Source organism: Mobula birostris, chromosome 8 (genome assembly GCF_030028105.1).
Source record: "Mobula birostris isolate sMobBir1 chromosome 8, sMobBir1.hap1, whole genome shotgun sequence".
Lineage (NCBI taxonomy): Eukaryota > Metazoa > Chordata > Chondrichthyes > Myliobatiformes > Myliobatidae > Mobula > Mobula birostris.
In genome coordinates this window covers 124915454-124935476 of record NC_092377.1, presented here as the reverse complement: position 1 = coordinate 124935476, position 20023 = coordinate 124915454, and the positions used below count along the sequence as shown (strand labels likewise).

The window sequence follows — 20023 nt, the reverse complement described above, 5'->3', positions numbered from 1 at the left end:
TGGTACAGAGAGAGTGAAGGGACAGTGGGCATTAAAGAGACTGGGAATGATGACAGTAGGGGTATATGGGTCAGTGGGAGTGGGAGGAGAGTGGGTATTAAAGGGTGCAGTTACTGAGGGGGACAGTGGGAGTTAAAGGTTACCGGAGAGATTAAAGAGTGGATGTTGAAGGATGCAGAGAGATAGAATATTAAAGGGCAGAGGAAGAGGGGAGTGGGTATTAAAGAGCACAGAAGTGAGGAAAACATGAAATATTTTCACTTGCTCTCCAAAGCCTCTGCATGTTTCCTCAAGTGAAATGCCCAGAACTGAACTGAATTATCCAGCTGTGGTTAAATTGATGTTTCATAGCCTAGAATGATGCAGAACACAGCAGAGTACAGCACAGGAACAGGCCATTCGGCTCATTGAGGTTCCATTCTTTGCACATTTGTTTGTTTCAGCACAACCTTGTGGGCTGAAGGGCCTGTTATCGTACTGTACTGTTCTATGTCACATTCATGTCCATATCTAAGAGCCGCGTCACAAACTCTATCACATCTGTCTCCACCAGCACCCCTGGGAGCACATTCCAGGCACCCACCACTCTCTGTGTAAAATCCCTTTCCGCACATCTCCTTTGAACTTTCCCCGTCTCTCCTTAAAGTAATGCCCCCTTGTATTTGGCACTTCTACCCTGGGAAAAAGACGCTGTCTACTCTATCTCTGCCTTTCATAATCTTATTAATGCTGTCAGATCTTGGAGCTTCCGACACTCCCAAGAAAACTACCCAGTTTTGTCAGACTTCTTCTGACAGCTCCTGCCCTTTAATCCAAACAGCGTCCTGGCGAGCGTCATGTGTGCCCTCTCCAAATTCTCCACATCCTTCCTGTAACGGAGTGACCAGAACCGGATTCATTACTCAGCTTACAGCCCAACCAAAGTTTTGTAAATCTGCAGCGTAACTTCCTGACTTTGGGACGTCAGGGAGTACAACTAACAAAGGCAAGCATGAGGTGTGCTTTGACCTCACACTCCATTTCACTATAATCCTCTACCTTATTGTTTACCTGCCCTGCACTTTCCTGACACGGTCACAGTTCTTCTGCATTCTGTTATGGTTTCCCTCACTCTCACTCCCTTCCCTCGCATCTCCCAGTCCCCCCTCTCTACCCCCTCTTCCCCTATTCCCTTTTCTCTTCACCTCTTTCCCTCCTTCCCTCCCACTTCACTCTACGCCCTCTATTCATTTTCTCCCTCTATCCCTGCTCCCTCCCTCTCCCTCTCCCCTCTGCCTCTCCCTGTCGTCTGATGAAGGGTCTTTGATCTGAAATATTGACTGTCTACCTGCTGAGTATTTCCAATGCCTTCTGATGTTATTTCTCCAAGGTCTATATGACAGCTTTACTTCCCTAGTCTTTGCCTTCGGGATCTGCCCCATTCTCTAACCACCTCCCTTTTCCTCTCCTGGTGAACTGTGCATACCTGACCAAATTCCTCTGGAGGCTAAAGAAACTCAACAAGTCTCCAGTGACCCTCATCAATTTTTAATCAATGCTCCACAGAAAGCCATGTTTCATGGCTTTTAATGGCAACTGATCTGCCCGTGGGAAGAAACGCAGAGTTGTGGACAGCTCAGTCCATCATGTCAGCTCCGGTGCCGTATTTAAACTTGCTGACAACACCACTGTTGTTGGCTGAATCAAAGGTTGTGATGGATCGACATACAAGCTGGAGACTGAAAAGCTGGTTGAGTGGTGTCACAACCAGCTCAACGTCAGAAAAACCAACGAGCTGGTTATCGACTGCAGGAGGAGTAAACTGCAGGTCCATGAACCTGTCCTCACTTGAAGATCAGAAGTAGAGAGGATCAGTAACTTTAAATTTCTCAGCGTTATCATTTTGGAGGATCTGTCCTGGGATCAGCACATAATGTCATCACAAAGGAGACACGACAGCACCTCTACTTTCCCAGAAGTTTGTGTAGATCCGGAATTTTATTTAAAACCTTGACAAACTTCTATAGATGCACAGTGGAGAGTATCATGAGTAATTCTGTCAGGGCCTGGCATAGATCCAGCCCGGTCCATCACAGGAAAAACCCTCCTCGTCACTGAGCACATTTACATGGAGCACAAGCACAAGAAACCAGCATCCACCATCCAGAATCCCCAGTGTCCCCAGCATCCAGGCCTTGTTCTCTTCTTGCTGCTACCATCTTGTAGGAGGTACAGGAGCCTTTGTTCATTGGTAATGTGCCGTGTCGTATGACGTTGGTGATCATGGTCTTTCCATGACCATGATAGTTTTTGGCATATTTTTCTACAAAAGTGGTTTGCCACAGGAGCCTCAAGTCCCAAAAGACCAGATTGAGGGAGAGTTATTGCCGTACACCAGGTTTTCTCAACCAGGGTTCCGTGAGAGGTCGCTAGGGGTTCCACCAGAGATCACGGTTTAAAAAAAAGTGTTTTCTGAACTTTGCACAACACCATTAGCAATCTCATTAGGTGTCACTCAGCGCAGTGTGCAGTAGGACTGTGTCTATTTGGTTGAGTCTGGAGGGGAGGACGGTCGGCTTATAAGAAGCACGAAGTGTGTTTTCTGAGCATTGAATGGACTCGCCCAACTTGGGCTGTGACATCTGCCTCTCCAAGTATAAAATACATAGGGGTAGTGTTATTAACCTGTGTGTGGTACGAACATGTCTCATGGTCCATTCTGGTGATTTATGAAGTGGAGGTATGAGATGGAAGAAGAGTATTCTCAGCAGAGGCCTACGGATAAGGTTAATGATGAAGAATTACAACCTTCTGAGTCATTTCACTGCAATAGTGCAGCAATGGAGACAAAAAGTCTGTCTTTACAATGAAAGCTACTCACCAGTGGGTTTTATATGGACCGGCGATCGAGGTTGCCCTATTCAATTGTGCCTAGTCTGTAGTAAACAACTAACAACTGCAGCAATGGTTCCAGCAAAATTGAAAAGATACTTAACTACAAATCACAGCCATGTGACATGTAAAAGCATTGATTATTTTAAATGGCTATTGGAATCTCAAAATAGAGAAAAGCTTTTGTTAATAAAGTCACAGTCGGTGAAAAGATCAGGAAGTAGGTAATTTAGTACTTCAATTTATTACCCAGATAAATGAAAAGTCACACAGTTGGTAAGAACTTATAATGCCAACATGTAAAATGCTAGGACCAGTTGCGGTACAAGAAATTGAAAGGGTTTCACTCTCGAACAGTCAGATAAGGCAATGCATTGATGACATGTCACGCAATGCTGAAGAGGTTTTGTGTGATAAACTGAAAAACAACAACTTCTCTATCCAGGTTGATGAGTCAACAGATTTCACCAATAAATGTCATGTTGTAGCATTTGTAAGATTTGTAAATGAAGGTGAAAACTTTTTCTGTTGCAAAGAATAGCCCAAACCAAGCAAAGGCCAAGATATATTTAGTGTTTTATCTTCATATTTGGAAACAAAAGGTCTGTCTTGGAGGAACCTCGCTGGCAGCTATACTGATGGTGCCCCATCGATGGTCGGCTCCAAGAGAGGTTTCGTTTCTCTTGTGAAAAAAGAAAATCCTGACGTTGTCACAACACACTGCTTTCTTCACACAGAGGGCTAATGTCAAAAACACTTGAAGGTGAAAAGAGTTCTGGGTGGTGCTACAAAAATGGTTAACTTTATTAAACAAAGACCAGTTCACTCGAGAATGTTTAAAAAGCTGTGAAAACCTGGACAAAGAGCACACCAATCTCCTGTTACAAATGCACGGTGGTTGAAAGCTGAACTGTAGAAGTACTTTCAAGAAAATAGTAGGGCAGATTTTAATGAGTGCTTTAAAGATTAAGAATGTCTGCAGAAACTAGCCTACTTAGCAGACATATTTCATTATATGAACTAGTTGAACAGGTCTCTGCAAGTCCTTGGAGAAAATGTTTATGACTTCAAGTGCCAAGATTTTTGGATTTAAACTGAAACTAAATCTTTGGAAAAATCATGTTGCAAAAGGAAATCTTGAAATGTTTCCATTGTTTGGGCTTGAGAGTGAAGAGGGATATCAGGAAGACTCGAGTCTGATTGTAAACTACTTGGAAGAACTATAGAACAAAATTGAACAGTATTTTTCCTCCAGCACAGGTGTATGACTGGGTGAAGGACCCTTTCTCTGAATCTTCTGCTCAGCCAGAGAATTTGACTTTGAGAGAAGAAGAACTTTGTGAGCTGCACTCTGATCATGCACTCAAGGTGAGATTTACTGATGTCACTTATTAAGAAAATATTTTTTCAAAGTCTTGTAGAAAATTGTGTCCTTAGCTATATTTTTATTCAAATGTTCTGGTTTATGGTTTTTAGGAACTTTAATATTCAATATTGTCAATACATTTTCATGTTGTAAATAGCATTAATTAATATCACTTTCCAACTTTTATTTACATTAAATTTACTGAGCCTACCTTTAGAAAAATTAAATCCCATTTTGCTGAAGGCAGTTATTTTACAGAAATTTATTCTGTTTGCTTTATGAGCTTTTAAAATTTATGAAAGGGAAAGAAAGATTAATTTCAAGAAAGGTAAGCTAAGCTTAACTACCTGATGCTTTTCAAAGGTTGGCTAAAATACATTCTCTGCTCAAAAGAGCATTGACAATTACTTTTGGATAATTTTCTCTACAACTTACTGATCACATTAACGTACCATGTGCTGTAGATATAATAATTTTTACACAGGTGTTCCCTGAGATTTGAAAGTTACTTCAAAGTGTTCCTCCAGGGCAAAATGATTGAGAAACAATGCACCTCACCATTAGGCTCCTGAATTGGTGTGGATATATGAACTCAGTATAATTCTGATCTGATTCTACAACATTCAGACTCACTTTTAAGGATTCTACTACCCGTGTCCTCAGTATTTTTGAATTGGCTAATATGAGAGATTAATTTCAGGGTGCTTGGAGGAAAATATGGGGGAAATTCTGGTTTTGTACACAGGGAGTGAAGGGTGTGTGGAAGTCGCTGCCAGAGGTGCTGGAAGAGGCAGAGACTTCAGGGACATTTAAGAGACTCTTATTATGGCACAAAGATGAAGGGATAAATGGAGGGTTACAATAATTTCTGAATATGTTAAAAGGTCAGGACAACATTGTGGACGGAAGGGCCTGTTGCACTGACTGAAGGAGAGTTGTTGTCTCGACAGGAGTTGCCTACTCATGGTGGATGGTCCGAACACCACAGATCATCATGGCCTCAGATGGTTCCTGTGTGCAGATCCCCTGCACCTTCTCTCATCCCGCAAACTATCCACTCGCTGAGGTGAAGTGGTTGAAGGACAACAAGACTCATGGGACCCTTGTCATCGATTCCAAAAAGCAATCGGACCCTCAGTTCCACCAGAGAGCTCAACTCTACCCACAGTGGGAAGCCGAGAAAGACTGCACGTTAACTATTACTAGTGTGTCCCATAGGGATGTGGGCCAGTAAAACTTCCAAATGGAGAACAGCAATGGTGGGAAGTATTCCGGACCAGATGGAGTCCTGGTAAACGTATCAGGTACATTCACAAACTGGATCTGATACTGTTAGGAGCAGATCACAGGCAGAATGGATTCCTTGTATTCCTCTTCTGAAGAGTGACTTGGCTCTTCTTTTACTGATGCTCTGACCTGCGTATCAGATTGGGAGCACTGTACACAGCTCCAGTCTCTGTATTCCTGGGTCAGACCACACTGGGAGCATCATGTACATTTCCAGTCTCCGTATCCCTGAATCAGTCCCACATGAAGAGCAGTGTACATAGATCCAGTCTCCATATCACTGATCAGACCCTACCGGGAGCACAGTGCACAGTTCAAGTCTCCAAATCCCTGGGTCTGACCCACACTAGGAGCACCGTGCACAGTTCCAGTCTCCGTATCCCTGGGTCAGACCCACACCGGGAGATCCAGCCACCGGTTCATTCTCTATATCCCTGATTAAATAACACCGGGAGCACCGTGCACAGTTCCAGTCTCCGCATCCCTGAGTCAGACCCACACCAGGAGCACCGTGCACAGTTCCAGTCTCGGTATCCCTGGGTCAGACCCATACCAGATGTACCAGGCAGTGTCAGTGTCCTTATCCTAGAATTAGTCCACACTGGAAACTCAGCACACGGTGCTGGTCTGCATGTCCCTGTTTAAGCCTCCCTGGGAACATTGTAAATATTCCGATTTCCATATCCCTGGGGAAAAGCACACTGGAGTCCACTGCAATCACACAAACTGATTAATCCACTCTCTCTTTCTCAGATGTGTCCAACTTGCCAATTATTTCCGCACCTGAGGAGATCATCGAGGGAAGGGAGGTGACGTTAACTTGCTCTGTGAAATACGGCTGCCTAGGTCACCTGACATGGACGGGTTCAGACGGATTAGCTTGAGAAGCTTCAACAAAAACTCAGCGCACGGACCAGTACGTCGTGACAACCAGCCTCACTCTGAGCTTTGTCGCTTCCTACCGGGACCACGGCAGGACACTGAGCTGTGAGCAAACATCCTCACTGGGAAAACCTCCGTCCCAAACTATCACCTTAAATGTGAAGTGTGAGTATTGGGAGCTGCTGAGCATCATGGCAACAGACAACAACCTCGGCTGAGTGAGACCCATCACCTCTCATGTCAGAGTGAGGAGGGTCAGGGTCTAACTCTAGACCACAGACTGGGAGGGGCAGTCAGGAGACAGCGCAGTAGGAGGGTTGAAGAGAAGGGGGCATTGCAGGAGAGTCAATGGGGTGTTGTGAGGAGGGAGTGTCTGGAAGGGGCAGTGAGGAGGGAGCTCTTTGGGAAGAGGGTGAGGAGGGAGCACTGTGGGAGGGGCAGTGAGGAGGGAGCACTCTGGGAGGGGCAGTGAGGAGGGACCGCTCTGGGAGAGTCACATTGTGCTCCTCTGCTCTGTGGAGGATAAACGCTTTCTCTGATGTTTGGGTCTTTTGGTTTCACAGATGCTCCCAGGTTTGCTCACCTCACCCTCTCTCCCTTCAAAACCATCGGTTTCGGTGAGCCTGTGACATTGGAGTGTGTAGTCGGGGACAGTAACCCTCCAGTAACAAGCTACAGATGGTATCAGTCAAGTGGTGCAAATTCCCAGAGAAGGGAGACATCAAGTGGAACATGTCAGATCTACAGTGCTGATAGAGACACGGAGTACGGATGTGAAGCCATCAACTCAGTAGGAAAAGCCACCTCTGAGAGAACTAAACTGCCGGTGTATGGTTTGTATCGAGAGCTTCGGCCTTGTTATATTCATCAATCAGCTGCCCTGTGACCTGACCCGAACCATCCCATTCAACCATCATCCATTCACTCAGCATCCTGCACCGAACACCACCGTCTATCGCCGACACCCCTCCCCGTCTCTGTGACCCCATTCTGGTCCCTGGACCCCCACTGTCTCTGTAACCCCCTCCGGACCCTACACCCCTCCCTGACTCTGTAACAAACTCCACCCCCGGCCTCTACACCCTTGCCCATCTCTGTGACCCCATTCTGATCCATACACTCTCTGTAACCCCTCCAGGCCCTAAACCCCTCCTTAAATCTGTAACGCACCCCCTGGCCCCAACACCCCTCCCCATCTCTGTGACCCTCTTCAGCCGCTACATCTCTCCTCGTTTCTGTGACCCCCTCCGGCCCCTACACCCCTACCCATCTCTGTGACACCCCTCTCAGTCTCTGAGATCTACCTCTGGCCCCTGCAGCCCTCCCCGTCTCTATAACCACCCCCCTTCCCCAGCCCTTCCACCCTTCCCCATCTCTGTGACCCCCTCTGGCCCCTATATCCTCCCCATCTCTGTAAACTCATCTGGCCTCTACACCCTCCCTGTCTCTAACCTTTTCCAGCCACAAACCCCTGCATTTCACGGTACCCTTCTCCAACCCCTATAAATCACTCTGTCTCTGAAACCCCATCCAGCTCCTACACTTCTCCTGGTCTCTGTAATTCCCTCCAGTCCCAAAACCCTCTCCATCTCTGTGGCCCTCCCCAACCCCTACATCTCTCCATGTTTTTGTGACCCTCTCCAACCTCTGGACCTATCCCAGTCTCTGTGACCTTCTCCAACCCCTACTCCCCTCTCAATCATTGTGATCCTCTCTGGCCTCTACACCTCCCCTACTCCTGACCCTCTCCAACCCCAACACCCCTCCCAGTCTCTGTGAACCTCTCTGGCCTCTACACCCCTCCCAGTCTCTGTGACCCCCTCCAGCACTTCCATTTCCCCAAATCTCTGTTACAGCTTCAGACCCTTCCCTGTTCCTATAACTTCTCTGACACTCACACCACTCCCCGTCTCTATCATCCCCTCCAGCCTTTACACTGCTCACAGCCTTTGTGACACCTTCTGGCCCCTACACTCCTCCCACCTCAGTGACACCCTCTGGCCCCTCCCCCTCCCCCCATCACTGTGAAACCCTCTGGCCCCTACCCACCCCCATCTCTGTGACTCCCTCTTTCCCCTACACTCCTCCACCTCCCTGATGAGATCTGGTCCTATTCTAAGATGAAATCTTCCCCCTGTTCTCTCATCGTCGTCTAATTTTGGGGGTGTGGGTTGTTTGGTTTTGATGTTCATGATATCCCACATTGAGACTTGTTTCTTTTCAGAGAGGAGCAACTGGATTCTCCTCTCACTCCATGCCTGGGAAGGGTCCTGTGTGATAATCCTCTGCCATCTCCACATTCCTGCAACCAGAAGGAGATACACGACGGCCACTGGGATCTGGTTCAATGACTTCCATTACAAAGGGACTCCAGTGTATCACACTTCCACTGGGATTGGCGGTAATTATACAGGACGGGTTGAGTTCCTGGGAAACATGCAGAGTGAAAACTGTTCATTGAAGATTGGGAATTTAAAAGAATTCGATGTTGGGAAGTATTATTTCCGTACTGAAACATCAGCTGGTAAATGGCCGGATCCAATCGGTTTCACACTCCTGCTACCTAGTGAGTTAATGATTTAATGTTCAGCCCAGTATCATCTGTGTCCTCTCCCCCTCCTCACTCCTCCATTCTTTTCTGCTTCTCTCCCTTCTCTTTCCCCACCCCCAGAGTCCCAGAGTTGTACAACACAGGGAAACAGGTCTATCGGCCCACTGTGTCCCTGCTGGCCCAGCTACAACAACTCCATATCTCAACACTCAATCCACAAGGTCATAAGGCATAGGAGCAGAATTAGGCTTTTCAGCCCATCACATCTGCTCTGCCATTCCATCACAGCTGATTTATCATCCCTCTCAACCTCATTCTCCCTTTCTGTGCCCCTGCTCTGGCTGTTCAAGTGGTTCTTTGGATAATTTGGCAGTACTGTGAGAATGTGTATCGCTCCCAACTTCACATTCCACCAGTCCCCCCAAACCATTGCAATAAAAACTCTCCTCCTTGTATACCCTCCTTCTCCCCCTCACCTGTGCCACTAGATTTAGTGATGTTCACCATGAGGAACACTTTCCTACAGCCTACCATCTCCAATTCCCACATAATTTATCTTGATTCCCTCCCCCCATCCTCCTCTACTCCAGGGAGAATGAAACAGCCCCTCCCACCTCTCCTTGACACTAGAATGCTCCATTCAGGACAACATTCTGGGGAATCTCCTCTCCAGTGCTGTCACCTCCTTCCTACAGTGTGGTGACCAGAACTGAATGCAGTGCCGAGGCTGTGGTCTGTCCAGTGTGTTATACAGTTGTACTGTAAGCTCACGGTTCCTGTATTTTATGCCCAAGCTAATGAAGACAAGGATCCCATTCACCTTCTCACCACCTTTTCTGAAGAAAGCTTGAAATTAGCTTTATTTGTCACGAGTACATCAATAACACCAGAACATACAGTGAAGTACGTTGTTTGCATCAACAACCAACACAGACCAAGGATTTGCCGAGGGGTGCTTGCAATTGTCACAATAATTACAGTGGCAACGCAACATGTCCTCAGCTTTCACACTCTGCATCTTTGGGATGCAGGAGGAAACTGGAGCACCATGATCGATAACAATGTGAAACATTATGATAACCACTGCACTACCATGCCTGTACCTTCAGGGATTCCAGAGATTGTATACTGAGGTCCCTCTATTCCTGGGAATTTCCCGGGATCCAGCCATTTGTAGTGTAGGCACAGGAGCCTGAGGTCCCACAGTCCGATATGGCAATTTGAGCAACCGCCAAGAGTAGTGGACTTAGCCCAATACATAACGACACATCACTCCCCACCATCAATAGTATCTACAAGATGTGCTGCCTCAAGAAGGCAACATCAACCATCAAAGATCACCACCATCTGGGCCATGCCATCTTCTCGTAACTCCCATCAGGCTGGAGGTACAGAAGCCTGAAGTCCCACACCACCTGGTTCAGGAACAGTTACTTCCCTTCAACCATTCGGTTCTTGAACCAACTGCAACAACCACAATCACTGCCTCAGTACTGTCACACTAGGACCACTTTGTACTACAATGGGCTTTGTGTTTTTGTTCTAATTGTGTCTTCTTGTAAAACTACAGTTAAATTTATGCTTTTCTTGTGAATGCTGCTTTGAGTGTGCCTGTGGTGCTGCTGCAAGTAAGTTTTTCTTTGCATCTGTCCATATGTGGTCATGTGCATTGGACAATAAACTCAATTATTCCTCCTAAGTGCGTCGTATCACACTTATCTGGATTAAACTCCATCTGCCACTGTTCTGCCCAGTTTAAGCTTGAAGGCAGTATACAGGGTAAATGGCAAGAATCTTAGCATTGTGAAGGAATAGGGAGATCTTGGAAGTTCAAGAGCTGTGAAGTAATGTTGCTGCTCTATAAAACGTGTCGTCAGACCACACTTAGAAAATTGTGCCCAGTTCTGCTTGTCTCATATCGGAAGCAATTGGAAGTTTTAGAGAGGGTGCAGAAGAGATTTATCAGGATGCTGCCTGGACCAGAGAGCATGTCTTATCATGATAGACTGAGTGAGCTGGGACTTTTCCCTTTGGAATGAAGGAAGATGAGAGGCAACTAGACGGAGATGGATAAGATGATAAAAGACACAGAGAAAGAGGAGAGCAGAGACTTTTCTCTAGTGTGCAAATGGCTAATACAAGGACTTAGAAAAGTACAGGGGGAATATCAGAGGTGGGTTTTAACACAGGGCCAGGGGTGGTTGTAGAGACAGATGCATTCAGGACATTTGACAGACTCTCAGATAGGCACAGGGATGAAAGGAAAATGGAGAGCTATGTAGAGGGAAGGGTTACATTGATCTTGGAATAGGTTAAAAGGTCGGCACAATATCGTTGGCCAAACAAGCTGTAGTGTGTGGTACTGTTTTATCTTAGAAACATAGAAACATAGAAACATAGAAAATAAGTGCAGGAGTAGGCCATTCGGCCCTTCGAGCCTGCACCGCCATTTATTATGATCATGGCTGATCATCCAACTCAGAACCCCGCCCCAGCCTTCCCTCCATACCCCCCGACCCCCGTAGCCACAAGGGCCATATCTAACTCCCTCTTAAATATAGCCAATGAACTGGCCTCAACTGTTTCCTGTGGCAGAGAATTCCACAGATTCACCACTCTCTGTGTGAAGAAGTTTTTCCTAATCTCGGTCCTAAAAGGCTTCCCCTCTATCCTCAAACTGTGACCCCTCGTTCTGGACTTCCCCAACATCGGGAACAATCTTCCTGCATCTAGCCTGTCCAATCCCTTTAGGATCTTATACGTTTCAATCAGATCCCCCCTCAATCTTCTAAATTCCAACGAGTACAAGCCCAGTTCATCCAGTCTTTCTTCATATGAAAGTCCTGCCATCCCAGGAATCAATCTGGTGAACCTTCTTTGTACTCCCTCTATGGCAAGGATGTCTTTCCTCAGATGAGGGGACCAAAATTGCACACAATACTCCAGGTGTGGTCTCACCAAGGCCTTGTACAATTGCAGTAGTACCTCCCTGCTCCTGTACTCGAATCCTCTCGCTATAAATGCCAGCATACCATTCGCCTTTTTCACCACCTGCTGTACCTGCATGCCCACTTTCAATGACTGGTGTATAATGACACCCAGGTCTCGTTGCACCTCCCCTTTTCCTAATCGGCCACCATTCAGATAATAATCTGTTTTCCTATTTTTGCCACCAAAGTGGATAACTTCACATTTATCCACATTAAATTGCATCTGCCATGAATTTGCCCACTCACCCAACCTATCCAAGTCACCCTGCATCCTCTTAGCATCCTCCTCACAGCTAACACTGCCACCCAGCTTCGTGTCATCCGCAAACTTGGAGATGCTGCATTTAATTCCCTCATCCAAGTCATTAATATATATTGTAAACAACTGGGGTCCCAGCACTGAGCCTTGCGGTACCCCACTAGTCACCGCCTGCCATTCTGAAAAGGTCCCGTTTATTCCCACTCTTTGCTTCCTGTCTGCTAACCAACTCTCCACCCACACCAATACCTTACCCCCAATACCGTGTGCTTTATGTTTGCACACTAATCTCCTGTGTGGGACCTTGTCAAAAGCCTTCTGAAAATCCAAATATACCACATCCACTGGTTCTCCCCTATCCACTCTACTAGTTACATCCTCAAAAAAGTCTATGAGATTCGTCAGACATGATTTTCCTTTCACAAATCCATGCTGACTTTGTCCGATCATTTCACTGCTATGATCTTCTATGATCACTTTCAAACTTAAGCATCTTTATGTCAATAATATCACAATTTTCATGTCTTTTGAAAATTTACCAATTGGACTTCCTTTGCCGATATCCAATCAATACTTTGGGAGGACTGTGATTTCCTTGTCTATTATTGTCACATGTACACCGAGGTACAGTGAAAATCTTTGCTTTGGATGTCAAACATTTCATCACATCAGTGTATCGAGATAGTGCGCTGACTACATCCATCACCTCTCCTGCAGTCTCTGTCAGGTCTTACACACGCAGAGGCCACTCCATTGGGTGCACCTGCTCATTAATGTAAATATCTAATCAGCCAGTCATGTGGCAGCAACTCAATGCATAAAAGCACACAGACACAGTCATGAGGTTCAGTTGTTGTTCAACCAAACATCAAAATGAGGAAGAAACACGATCGAAGTGACTTTGCTCATGGAATGATTGTTGGGGCCAGATGGGGTGGTTAGATTATTTCAGAAATGGTTGGAATTTTCATGTACAAAAGTCTGTAGAGTTTACATAGATTGTAAACTTTCCTATATATCGTGTGAAAACAAAAAGAATACACTCTGTGAGTGACAGTTCTTTGAGTGAAAATGCTTTGTTAACGAGAGAGGTCAGAGGAGGATGGCCAGACTGGTTCAAGCTGACAGTAGCTCAAATAACCATGTGTTACAACAGTGGTGTGCAGACGAACATCTCTGAGCACACAATAGATCAGACCTTGAAGTGGATGGGTGACAGCAGTAGAGAACAACAAGGATTCAAGCCGTTCAAACAAGGTTGCCGTTTTGGTCTTTGTTGGATTCTCCTCTCTCTCTTGTTATTCTCTTGCCTTTAAATGTACTTATAAAATGCTTTGGGTTTTTCATTCTTCATCTCTACAGTGATATTCAAAGTCTCCTCTTTGCTCTCATATTATAAAGTAACCCCGCAAATTCTAAATTCCTAATGTGTGGTAAATTTTTCTGATCCAGGACTCAATGTTCCTTGATATTCCAGGCTCCTTGGAGTTCCTGATACTTGTCATCCTCATGGGAACACATTAGTTCTGGCCTCCATTGCTTCATTTTTGAATGACCTCCACTTGTCCTCACCACCCACCCACGGCGCTCCCCCCTCACTGCCCCTCCCGCGGTGCTCCCTCCTCACTGCCCCTCCCACGGCACTCCCTCCTTCCTGCCCCTCCCACGGCGCTCCCCCCTCACTGCCCCTCCCACAGCGCTCCCTCCTCTCTGCCCCTCCCGCGGCGCTCCCCCCTCACTGCCCCTCCCACGGCGCTCCCTCCTCACTGCCCCTCCTGCAGCGCTCCCTTGTCACTGCCCCTCCCTGCCTGTGACTGTGGGGAATGCCCTCCTGGGGTGTGGGATCTGAACACAGCTACTCTGAGACTGGGAGGAGGGAGAGGGAGGTGGGTGGGGATGTGTCAGCTGCTTTAACCCTTGCAGGGCCACACATTGTCTGCACGGTTTGTTCCACAGGGAGTCTGGAGAAACCGGTGATCAAGGTACCTGAGCGTGTGGTGGAGGGAGAAGCCGTATCTCTGACCTGCTCTGTTCACACTTACTGCCCTGAGGACACTCCTGTGTTTGAGTGGCACCTCCCTGGTTTCAACGTTCCTCAGCTGACTGGGAATGTATCCCAAGTTTTCCAGGATTACCACTGGATTTATTCCCACACTGTGGTGTACACACCAACGTTCGAGAATTCCCACCAGGCAGTGAAATGTGTGGCCAACTTTGGACCCCAGACACCTTCACGAGAAACGGAGATCTCACTGGATGTGAAGAGTAAGTCAGAGAGTGTAACCGCAGACCAGAAACACCTCGACTTCTCATCCCCATCATCCTACTGTCCTTCAACATCTACTCTGTCCATCACTATCTTCGCCAACATTTCTGTCCTTTCTGTTCCCCCTCCTGCCTCTACACCCTTTCCTGTCCCTGTGAAGCCCTTCAGCTCCTATACCCCTACCTGTCTCTGTAAATTCCTCTGACTCTTAAACTCCTTTGCATCTCTGTGACTCCCTCCGGCCCCTACAGTCTTTCCCATCTCTGAAAACCCTCCCCTCCGTCCCGTGCACTCCTTCCCATTTCTGTGATCCCCTCTCTGTCTCTGTGAACCCTCCGCTCCATCCCCTACACTCCTTCCCAACTCTTTGATCCCCTTCCTGTCTCTGTAACATGCCCTCTGGCCACGATACCACCTGACGCTCCCCGGGTCTTTGTAAACCCCTCTCCATCTCTGTTTAACACCTTCCCTGTGTTTTCAGATCCTCCTTGAAACATCACCATCTCACTGTCAGTAAACTGGAGAACAGACACTCAGACTATTAAGGAGGGGGTAGAATTGTCCTCAATTGTAATTCTGCTCCAGCTCACGCGGCAGTCAATGAGTACACCTGGTACAGAGACGGAACTGAAGTCTGGAGAGAGAGGAGTGGCAGCTTCCAGTTTCCATCAATATCTCACACCGACTACGGGATGTCTGTCTGTCAGGCTTCCAATGAAGTGGGCAGCAGCAGGTCAGCGGAATTCACAGTGACGGGCAAGGGTTAGGGTCAGGCAGAAATAACGTTGGTTTGTTCAGACGAGGTGCATAACAAAAGTGAAATTTATGTAGTACATACTGCCCGACTCCATATCCCCTGGGTCAGGCCCACACCAAGAACACCAAGTTCCCGTCTCCATTTTATAAAGATGACTTGATCTATTGTTGTAGATGCAAATATTCACTGGATCATCGAACAATCAGAGATGTTTCTGCAGGGAATTGTGGAACAAGGGGGCCCTTTGAGTTGACTCATGTGGAGTGGGGAACCATAGGGAAACAATGGAAAATCCAATGGGGAATATATGAACCTCCACTCACTCCGGAAAACCATTTTCAGATGGACTTTGTTCTGACGGGGGGCAGGGGCGGTGGTGAAAGTGGGAGCTGAACAAACAGCGGAGAGGAGAATGGAGACGTGAGAAGCGACTTGGTAGAAGATTACGAGAAATAGAGTGGATAGCCAGAGACTTTTTCCCAGGGTGGAAATGTTTAATATCAAGGGTTAGAATTTTCAGGTGATTGGAGGAAAGTACAGCTGTATGCCAAAGGTAGGATTTTTCACAGAGTGGCGGGGATGCTACAGATATGTTAGGGAGATTTGAGAGACAATGAGACAGGCCTGTGAATGAATGAAAAAATCGATAAGTGTTAGAGAGATTTGCTTTGCCGGAAGTACCTCAGCATATGCAGTGCAATGCATTATTTTGCATCAATGACCAGCACCTTCTGAGGTGCGCTGGGGTAGCCTGCAATTGTCACAAGTTTTCCAGCACCAACATAGCATGTCCGGAACTTCCTAACCCTGACTGGTTGGTTGTAGACTGTGGGAGGAAACTGGGGCATCTCGAGGAAACCCGCACCATCACGGGGAGAAAGTACAAACTCCTTGCAGACAATGAAACATACTGATCCCCAATTTGACAGCTGGCTCTGCAAAAGGGTTACATTAACCATTATACTACCATGGCCATGTGGGAGGGAAGGGCTCGTCTGGTCTTAGTGTAGGTCAAAATATTGAGATAACAATGTGGGCTGAAGGGCCTGTACTGTTCTATGTTCTATGAGAGGGAGGAGGTGACAGAGAAGTGGTGGATTAGCATAGAGCACACACCCCAGTGTGGGTCGAGGGATCTAATGGGTGTATCTGCTGGGTGGTCAAACTTAATGTAAAACAATCCAGAAAATGCAAACACTGACCAGTTCCTAACTGAGGTGTTGAATCCTATTCCAGCTCGACCTCTGGGCGTTCATATTGAGTACCACGTCAATGGCATACAGATCAAAGAGCTAACAGTTATGAGAGAGAATGATCGGCTAACTCTGACCTGTGTCAGCACCAAGAGTGACCCACTGATCTCCAGTTACTCCTGGTTACAAAATGGCTGGATCGAGAAGAGCCAAAATCAGGAACTGCGGTTTGACAGGATTAACGGAGAAGAGGACGGCAAGAGATACCAATGTCAGGCTCATAATGAGATTGGAACAGGAAGCTCAGAGACCATCACCATCCACGTACAGTGTGAGTAACCCACACCATCCCTGCTGGGCACCCAGTTATCCCCCGATATTCCGCTGTTCTGTTGCTCTGGGGATTTAGGAAGTCAGGAAATCCAGTATCCTCAGGAGAGAGTTGCAGAGAGGGCGCACTGCACTGTGGGAGGGAGGTCAGGAGAGAGCCGAATAGGCAGGAGTGAGGAGGTAACTGCTGTGGGAGGGGGTGAGGAGGAAACACTGTGAGAGGGGCTGAGGAGGGAATGCTCTGGGAGGAGCAGTCAGAGGGGAATGATGTGGAATGGCTGTGAAAAGGGAGAGCCACATTGTGGGAGAATTGATGAAGAGGGAACGCTCCAGGAGGGGAGATGAGGAGGGAATGCTGTGGGAGAGAGTGATGAGGAGGGAGCACTGGAGGAAGGGCAGTGAGGAGGAAGCGCTATGGGAGGGGGCACTGTGGGAGGGGGCTCTGAGGAGGGAGCACTGTGGGAGGGGCAGTGAGGAGGGAGCACTGTGGGAGGGAGTGGTGAGGGGGGAGTGCTGTGGGCGGGAGTGGTCAGGAGGGAGCACTATGGGAAGAATGAGAGAAGGGAGTGCCACATTGTGGAAGAATTGATGAGGATGGAGACTCATGCTAACCATGGGAGCTTCACCTTGTGTATAACCGCAGGAGTATGTTGGGGTTGTGCAGAGGGACCTTCACTCTGTCTGGTCCCCGGAGTGTATGATGGGATGATGAGAAGGGAGCTTCCTCAGTGTCTAAACCCAGGAGTGTGTGATAGGACAGTGTGGAAGGAGCTTCATAAGAACATAAGAACATAAGAAATAGGAGCAGGAGTAGGCCATCCAGCCCATCGAGCCTGCTCCGCCATCCAATAAGATCATGGCTGATCGGTGCATAAAGTAAGCTCCATCTACCTGCCTTTTCCCCATAACCCTTACTATGCAAAAACCTATCTAACTGTTTCTTAGATATATTTAATGAAGAAGCCTCAACTGCTTCTCTGGGCAGAGAATTCCACAGATTCACCACTCTCTGGGAAAAACAATTTCTCCTCATCTGCGTCCTAAACCTTCTCCCCTGAATCTTGAGGCAATGTCCCCTAGTTCTAGTCTTACCTACCAATAGAAACAACATTCCTGCTTCTATCTTACATATCCCTTTCAAAATTTTGTATGTTTCTATAAGATCCCCCCTCATTCTGAACTCCAGAGAGTGTAGTCTCAGGTGACTCAATGTCTCCTCATAGGTTAACCCCTTCATTCCTGGAATCAACCTGGTGAACCTCTCCTGTACTGCCTCCAAAGCCAGTCTATCTTCCCTCAAATATGGAGACCGGAACTGCACACAGTACTCCAGGTGCAGTCTCACCAGTATCCTGTACAGTTGCAACATGACCTCCCTGCTCTTGAATTCAATCCCTCTGGCAATGAAGGACAACATTCTGTTTGCCTTCTTAATAACCTGTTGTACCTACAAGCCAATTTTTTGCGATTCATGAACAAGCACTCCCAAGTGCCTCTGCACAACAACATGCTGCTTCTTTCACAATTTAAATAATAATCTGCTCTTCTATTATTCCTTCCAAATGGATGATCTCGCATTTACCAATGTTGTATTCCATCTGCCAGACCTTGGCCCACTCACTTAACACCTCTATATCCCTCTGCAGACTCTCCACATCATCTGTACAATTTGCTTTCCCACTCAGTTTAGTGTCATCAGCAAATTTTGCTACAGTACACTCTGTCCCCTCTTCCAAATCATCAATGTAGATGGTAAACAGTGACGGGCCCAGCACCAACCCCTGCAGCACCCCACTCACCACAGACAGCCAACCGGAGAAACACCCATTTATACCAACTCTCTGCCTTCTATTGGTTAATCAATCCTTTATCCATGCCAGTACACTTCCTCCGACTCCATGCATCCGTATCTTATTTATAAGTCTCTTGTGCGGCACCATATCGAACGCCTTTCGGAAATCCAAGTATATGACATCCGCTTGTTCCCCTCTATCCACTGCACTCATTATGTCCTCAAAGAACTCCAGTAAGTTTGTCAAACAGGACCTGCCCTTTCTGAATCCATGCTGTGTCTGTCTACTGGAACCACTCCTTTCTAAATGTTCTGCTGCTTCACTCTGTGTCTGACTCTGGGAGTGTGTTACACATGTTTCTATTGCCCATTACTTTTACCCAGTTGATATTCAGCCCAAATGTTTCCCTGCCTTGACCTGTTGCTGTGGGATACGGGGTCTGATTTAACTGAAGGGAGTTTCTTTCTCTAGATGCTCCCACCAACGTGAGAATCACATCTCCCGCTGCTGCTCCTGTTGGTCAGTCCATCACACTGTGGTGTAAATCTGATGCCAACCCAGAACCGTACAACTACAACTACAGCTGGAGGAAGGTGTGTGGCTCTTCATCAGTTAATCTGCAATGTTATTCTCGGGATTGTAGACTGTGGATTACACGGGCGGACATCTTCTGTGATTATTATTGCACTGTGAGGAATTCCATCGGTGAAAGGGAATCTCCACCCAAACACATCATTGTACAGTGTGAGTAGTGACATTTCCGACCAGTTACCGCACAGACACCCTGTCCCATTCACCCGTCCCTTTGCAATATGATTCACCACCGTCTTGGCCAATCAGACAACAGTGTTTACTGATGTATTGTGACTGCCGTTTGGCCCATCACTTCATTCTAGCTCCCAGAAGAAAGATCCCATCAGGCCTATTCCCCAAGACTTCCTACACCCCGGGTAACCCATTCTCCCCACGTTCCTGTCAATGAACACCCCCCTCCCCCCGCTGATTCTAACACACCAGCGGGGAGCTTCACAGTTGTCCATGAACCCACCACTCCTGCACACTGAGAGATGTGGAAGGAAACCAGAACACCCAGGGGAAACTGAAGGGGTCACAGGGAGAATGTACAGTCACATATACACATAATGATCCACTAGGGGCTTGTCTGACGTGCGCACACACACACACACACACACACACACACACACACACACACACAGACCTCTCTCTTGTCTGAACCAGTGTCTCTGGAGCATCACCCACTAGAGGTGTCCCAGTACACGTGTTGGTCTTTCCATCACCCCTACTGGTGCATAGGCCACTGACAATAGCTCATCAGAGCCTCTGAACTGGGCTAATATTTCTAGTTTCCCATGGAGACCATCTTCTTGGTGTATCCTTTCCCTCTCAGGGTTTTGTTAGTGTGTGCGTAGCTCTGGCATTTTTTACGGTATGGGGTCACTAGCTGATACCCAACCCTC

At 47.2% G+C, this 20023-nt stretch overlaps 1 protein-coding gene and 1 pseudogene across 1 annotated transcript in view; both read left to right on the top strand.

The window, feature by feature from the left end:
* LOC140202052 (myelin-associated glycoprotein-like) overlaps nucleotides 1–20023 on the top strand; it is a 565622-nt gene that overhangs the window by 405243 nt on the left and 140356 nt on the right.
* Nucleotides 1–20023, top strand: part of LOC140201966 (B-cell receptor CD22-like) — a 29687-nt pseudogene that overhangs the window by 1942 nt on the left and 7722 nt on the right.